This window comes from Sorex fumeus, unplaced genomic scaffold, assembly GCF_029834395.1.
Source record: "Sorex fumeus unplaced genomic scaffold, SorFum_2.1 ptg000035l, whole genome shotgun sequence".
NCBI lineage: Eukaryota > Metazoa > Chordata > Mammalia > Eulipotyphla > Soricidae > Sorex > Sorex fumeus.
Window position 1 is genome coordinate 32,182,915 of NW_026606092.1, and position 6,000 is coordinate 32,188,914.

Below are 6,000 nucleotides of genomic sequence, written 5' to 3' on the forward strand. Positions count from 1 at the left end.
GGCCTCAGGCCCCCTCACCACCACTTCTGGCTGCCCTCATTTGTTGTGTTTCCCAGACCTCCTTAGCTGCTCCTTGCTAAAACTATTACGTCAGCTGACCCAGGCCGATCACAGTCTGAAGTTACCCAGGAGTCTCAGATAACATTAATGATAGAAACAGAAGAGCCGCTAGCATGACTGAAGCCTAACTACCCAGCCAGGGCTTCCAGATGACTTCTGCCACAACCCCGCGGAGGAAGGACTGTCACTGACTAAAGAAGGAACTGAGATGCAGATTTAGTCACCCACATCAAGTCACACAGCTGACAAGTGCAGAGCCAAGAAGCAAGCCAGGGGTGTGCATGACTCACCACAGACTGTGATAACTTTAGTCTCAACCACCACCATTGACCACTCCTTCACTAATTGCCTTTTCTCTGTCCTTTTTTGCTAGTGTTAGAAGGGTTAACCTCTGGCGGCCAAGTGGCCATCATCCAGTGCTTGTGGCTGTGGGGGCATTTCCAGCTTTGGCCATTTAACACTGGTGATGTTGAATAGAACCCGACTCCACCCCAACTCAGTTTTAACAGGGATACCAAGTCCTCATCAGCATCCTTCCAGAGTGGCTCAGAGGCTGCCTGGGTGAGCAACACACCAGTCAACAAATGTGCAGATTGATCTGTTTGGAGGAAATCTTCACTTCTAGAGAGAAAAAAAAAAAAGAGCACGGGACAGAAATCTGCATTTTCACTCACTGAGTGACTCTTTTGCCACACAGAAACCAGTGGACAATCACTCTTGTCCTGAGCGCTATGCGGCTAGCATATTTTTAAAAATTAATTTGTTTGGACCTTCCAAACACACTCAGGAAGGGGCGTGAGTCCCTACTGGTGGTTCTCAGTAAACTGGGTTGGTAGTTCGATGCAACTGGGACAGTGGAGGATGAGGTACTGCCCAGGCCCTTGTGTCTTAGGGATATTTGGACACTCGATGTTGTCCAAATTTGGACAAACTTGCAGGCTATCGAATGTAGCCTGCCCACAGGGCAGAGTCTGGCAAACTCCCCGTGGCGCACCAAATATGCCAAATACCAGTAACAATGATGGGTCTCATTCTCCTAAAGAGCCTTGAATATAATCTCAGGGTTAGGATGAAAGAGACACTACTGGGGCCTGCTCGAGGCAATCGATGAATGAAAAAATAAAAAAATGAAATGATGGTGCTGTGTGCGCCCGGAGCTACAGCTCTAGGCATTTGGGTATGGGCAAGGCCTTAACCCTATATTGTCTCTAGGGTCCATGACATATTTATTCAAGAGGAAGATAAAGGGTGAAAACGGGGCCGTAAACAAAGAACTAAGGGAATATCATATCCAGGCTCATCTATAATCTACAGTTAGCATTAATAGAGGATAACACTGTACCATTGTCCTGTTGTTCATGATTTGCTGAGCAGGCACCAGTAACATCTCCATTGTGAGACTAGTTGTTACTGTTTTTGGCATATCAAATACTCCACAGGGAGCTTGCCAGGCTGTCACGCAGGCAGGATACTCTCGGCAGCTCGCCCGGCTCTCCAAGAGGGACAGAGGAATCAAACCCGGGTCGGCCACATGCAAGGCAAATGCCCTTTCTGCTGCACTATAGGGGATAAATGCAATAAATCTCAGACTCAGTCATGAAGACTTAACATCATTTGTTAACGAAGAAGAGATAACCAGCATTGCTCCTTTTGTGCCCTGAAAGTAAAAGTTCCCAACTGAGGAATGAGAGTTGGGTTTCTGTGCGGAAACTCGGGAACCTGGTGCCCAGTGGCACACCACACACATCAGCTAGCAACCAAATTACTATGCCCACCCACAGACGCCTCACTCTTGGGAGGAGGGGAGCCAAAGAGCAAAACACTTCTCTCTGACCCTTGGACATTAGCTCCATCCCTCGGGGGGGGGGGAACCCCTAGTAGGATCCTCCCTTGTAGGGCTGCATGGACTTGAGAGAGAGATGAAACAGGAAGACAGCTTACCACCTGTGGGGGCAGAATACAGACCCCACCCAAGATGGCCCAGTCCTAACTTCCAGAATTTGTGCATCTTACTTTATATAACGGGCTGGAGCGATAGCACAGTGGTAGGGCATTTGCCTTGCACGCAGCCAACATGGCCGGCCCGAGTTCGATTCCTCCACCCCTCTCGGAGAGCCCTGCAAGCTACCGAGAGTATCTCGCCCGCACAGCAGAGCCTGGCAAGCTACCCGTGACGTATTCGATATGCCAGACACAGTAACAACAAAGTCTCCAATGGAGACGTTACTGGGTCCGCACAAGCAAATCAATGAACAACGGGAGGACCGTGACCATGACCGTGACTTTACATAACAAAGGGAAACTTTCTAATTTTTTTGTCATGACTAAATAAATTAAGGCTCTTGAGATGGCAAATATCCTGCATTATCAAGGTAGGTCCAATGTTTTCAGAAAAAAAGAAGGCAAGGGGTCCAGAGACAATGCAGCAGGTACTTGCCTTGCATGCAGCCAACCTGGGTACAATCCGGGGCATTGCACCCTCAGGAGTAATTCCTAAGCAAAACTTGGTAGGGCCAAAAAGCAAAACTTAAAGGTTGAAAAAAAGGAAAGCAAGCAAGTCATAGTCAGAAAAGCAGAAATAGCAAGAGAAGCAGAATTCAGCTGCTTGACACCTGACTTGAGGCAAGGACTGGGGATGGGAGGCCAAGAGTGGAGCACAAGTCAGGAGGGGGAGTGACACTTCCCCGGGTGTGCCGCCAACAGGTCAACCTGTACCTGCAGGGCAAGTGCATCAGCAGCCAGATGGTGCCTTCTGGCTTCCTGAAATCCTAAAATTGCACTGTGCTCACACTAGGGGGAAAGGCAGCTCAGACAGAGAAGGGAGCACCAAATAAAGGGTGTTGGGAGGTGCCTCTCAGGATGGGAAATGCGTGATGAGAGTACACTATAGTCCGAACAAGATTGCCACTCAACATCTCTTTCGCAAACCAGAGCACTCAAAAGGAGAGAGATAACAAAAGGGAATACCCTACCACAGTGGTAGACTAGGACGGGGGATGGGGGAAAGGGGGGTGGGAGAGATGCTGGGACTGGTGGTGGTGGAGAATGGGCACTGGTGGAGGGATGGGTATTCGTTCATTGTATAACTGAAACCAAGCACAAAAATTTGTAAGTCTACAACTGTACCTCATGGTGTTTCACTAATAAAAATTTAAGGGGAAAAAAAATTGCATGGTGCTCTTTGGTCGGACCCCAACAACATGGGATGAAGTTTACCAAGAAACTAAATGGCCAAAAGTTAGGTATGTGGGAGCCATGCCCACAAACCACCTCCAGCTAAGCTATACAAGCTTATTTAATGGCCTTATTTCAGAGACCCATAGGTAAATCTCGGAAGAGATCAAAAGCCACAGTTAATCTCATACTGCACACGGCTGAACAGACTGGAGTGAATCAGAGGGGAGCAGGTTGGCCTCTGCCTGCCCAAGCAGAGCCCCCAGCAGCCGCTTGCTTCAACAATCCAAAATCTCTGCCATACCCCTGGCCTGACTCCACCATCTCAGGACAGACCTCACCAAGATATAACCTGATGAAAATTCAGGTATGCGGGTTTTGCAACTGAAATCTCCAGGCTTTCACAGAGTTCCCTCTACTTCCCAACGTACATGGAAGCACTGACAGTCACCCCCACGAACCAACTCCAGCAGCCCTGTAAACTCTATTACTGGCCTTGCTTCAGAGACCTATAAATAAATCTAGAAAGAGATCAAAAGCCGAAGACACAGCAGCGAGTCCCAGAAGACACCAACAGAGCCAGAGATCTCTCCAGGGCCCACATGGAGCCAATTTCCCCGGGGAACTCCAGATGAAGCAGGAGCTCTCTTCCCACCTGGGAGATGGAATCCCAGAAACCAAGAGCTTCCACAAGCAAGGCCCAGGTATGCAGGTTCCAGGACTAAATCTCCATGCCACATAGAGGCAGAGGTGCCAGGCTGTCCCTCTCCAGCTCTCCACTTGCTCGTGGGTCTGGCTGTCACACCACAATGTGCCTCTGGGCACCACCAACAGCTCTGGTCCAGAGACGCCCAGTTGAATCCCAAAATGGATTAGTGCCCTACAGAAGTGTCTCTGGAACCCAACCATCTACAACCTAGGATTCCAGGAGCATGCAGCCATGGCACCCATGATATTCAAAATAAGCAAGGGACAATAAATGATCTAGCATCTGCCCCTGGCAGGCAGGCTTGAATAGTGGTGAGAAAATTCAAGCAAAACATAATGCCCAAAAGTAGAGTGAGTACTGGGGAAACTGTCTGCGTGGAGGCAGGGTGAGGACTGGGATAGGGGTGTGGGGGGGTAATATACTGGGAACACTGGTGGTGGAAGGTGTGCACTGGTTGGGAACACCCATCCGGGTATTCGATCACTGTACAGCTAAATCTTGAACATGAAAGCTTTGTAACTGTATCTCACGGTGATTCGATAAAAAAAAAAAAATATGGAGTTCATGATCAATTCAATCAGCTTAATCAATGACTGAATAAATTATCAGTACGCCTACATTTAAAAAAAAGTTTAAAAATTAAAAAATAAATGAAGGCATCAAATCACCAGGATCCCTGTTCTGGGGTCATTACAACAATGAGCTGCTTTAACTTACTTGTAGAGTGTCCAGGCAGACAAACACAACACACACACACATACACACAAACACACACACAACAAACACACACACACACACACAAATATACACCTACACACACACTGGTTACAATAACTCTTAAGGTATCTGAGTAGTTTATACACGTAATGGTACAATTATATTAGTGATGGTATGGGCATCTCTGGAGAGCTTACCAAGTCCCAAGGACCTTGCTAAATGCTTCACTTTTTACTTTAATTCACTTTTCATTTTGGAGTAATTTTAAATTTACCAAAGTGCTACAGCAATGGTACAGGGGCCCTGTAGATGCTTCATCCCGTTTCTCGAATGTTAGCATCTTTACACAACTATGATATATTTGTCAAAACTAAGACATGAAATTCGGCACAAGGCCATTAACCAAGCCACAGACTTTATTTGGATTTCACAAGTAGTCAGTCACGCATATTTTACCCTACAAAGAACTTTATGAGGAAAGTACCATCCTAATCCTCAAATAAGGAAGGCCCAATCACTTGCTCAATGAAGACTGATAAGCCTTGTGAAATATATTCCTCTGCTCCCCCCCCCAAAGTAGATGATCCCCTAGATTTCACTAGGCCTATGAAGGGAAAGTCCTGTGGGAAGTGCTACCAAGAGGCAGGCACCCAAGGACACCCACAAAACTGACCCACGTCTAACTTCAAAGACCTGGCCTCAGTCATCTCTCTCCCTTGGGACCCATGACAAGGCCCTAGAACCATAAAAATACCAGGACAATGATAGAGAGGAAGGAAATCATGCTTCTCCCACGTTCCAACCTATTCCAAGGCCCCTGCTGACTTTTTCTTCTGACTCTCAGTTCACAAAGAGGAACCAGGAGTGTCCACTCCAGGGCTCTTCAGAAGGTGCACCTCAAGAGGGATGGCGAAGCTGCCATCAATAAATCTCCCGAACTGACTTCAGTCAAACCACTGGGACCCATGCTCTGGGCCTATACTGCATGACTACAATCACCCCTTGAGGTCCCAAAGCATTCTATAACTCAAAACTTTCCCCGTAAATCTTATTTTCTGGGCCAGGCTAAAAACCAAGGCCTCATCCACAGGAGGTATGCATTCTACAACTGAACCACACCCCAGCCCTTCAACCTCAAAATGTTACCATGTGCACAATGAAGAACGGGAGAGAGGTTCCACCCCAAATTTTTAAATTTTTATTAGTGAGACACCATGAGGTACAGTTGTAGATTTACAAATTTTTGTGCTTGGGTTTCAATTATACAATGATCAAATACCCATCCCTCCACCAGTGCCCATTTTCCACCACCATGGATAATATCCCTCCCACCCCCATCC